At 43.4% G+C, this 1,248-nt stretch overlaps 1 non-coding gene across 1 annotated transcript; it reads left to right on the top strand.

Annotated features, from left to right (window-relative positions):
• The first annotated feature begins 451 nt into the window (after positions 1-451).
• trnav-cac (transfer RNA valine (anticodon CAC)) lies at positions 452-524 on the top strand. Its single transcript has one exon. It is a non-coding gene; the product is annotated as a tRNA-Val (tRNA).
• The last annotated feature ends 724 nt before the right edge of the window (positions 525-1,248 follow it).

Raw genomic sequence — 1,248 nt, 5'->3', positions numbered from 1 at the left:
CTCAATCATTTCCATTTTCCACTAAATACAAACACCTGTTTTCCATCAGCAAATGCATTATAAAAACCGTATGATCACAGCTAGAAGGTGCCAGTTCGTTGGTCGACTCGTGTTTGAGTAACCTCGCCCCATGGATCTTAGGACGATCAGTTCTAAGTCTAGCATCGTTCCTGAATTCTCTCCTAAAACCAACACACCAGGTAAACACTAACTTGGCACCCATTCCACGCCCGTGTTCAGCACTTGGGTTCATTCCACTGCCACGTCCTTGTAACATTCTACCTATACCCATATTCCAGGGAATAAAGTCCGAACTATTTAGTACTTGGTACTGAAAACGGAGAGGGATGGTGGGCAATATTTTTTGCTTAATGCTGTATTTCAGAGCAGGGCGGGGAGGGGATGCCTCGGGTCATTGCTCAAGAGCGCAAAGCATTGAGCGCTTTGCATGGTTTCTGTGGTGTAGTGGTTATCACTTTCGCTTCACACGCGAAAGGTCCCCAGTTCAATCCTGGGCAGAAACATTGTTTGAGCTTCAGTGCTTCAAATGAACTTGAGACTCAACTTTTCAGTTTGTGTTCAAGTTTACTGTCATGGGCATGGAGGTGTAAGTATAATGAACTTTCGCTTTTCTAGCAGTAGCGCATTGTATTTCAAACCTGGCAAAGGTGAATTAAAGAAAGAAGAATTAATAGAAATTATATATAATTTACGGGAGATCATAAACGGATTTAGACCTAAGGAGGTTCGTAGATAACGTACACTGCAACGTACACGGGAGAATTAGCCTTCGAACCTATTGCCATGTATTGTCGCATGAGGATGCATTGTGGTTTCAACGGAGCTCGCATCTCAAATATTCCCATTCAGACAAACATCAGATAGAATAACCGTGTGCTGCAAAATTCCAAACCTACTTTAAAATGTTAAAACGCTTTCTTTTTCCTCCTCCTGTATTCCACTCCTTCCTAGTCCCACCATACATACTCTCTGTTCAAATTCCCCGGCACGTTCTACAAGGTTCCAATTTTTCTGTCTCTGTCTCTGTCTCTGTCTCTCTGTCTCTCTCACTCTGTCTCTCTCTCTCTCTCTCTCCTCTCTCTCTCTCTCTCTCTCTCTCTCTCTCTCTCTCTCTCTCTCTCTCTCTCTCTCTCTCTCTCTCTCTCTCTCTCTCTCTCGCATTCAATCTCTCTGCTTTTCTTTGTTTTCTCTTTCGCGAGCAGCACCACATTCTGATGAAACATTCAT

The sequence above is a fragment of the Hypanus sabinus genome, unplaced genomic scaffold, assembly GCF_030144855.1.
Source record: "Hypanus sabinus isolate sHypSab1 unplaced genomic scaffold, sHypSab1.hap1 scaffold_530, whole genome shotgun sequence".
Taxonomy (NCBI): domain Eukaryota; kingdom Metazoa; phylum Chordata; class Chondrichthyes; order Myliobatiformes; family Dasyatidae; genus Hypanus; species Hypanus sabinus.
The sequence above is the reverse complement of the archived record's forward strand: the minus strand, read 5'-3'. Positions and strand labels throughout refer to the sequence as shown.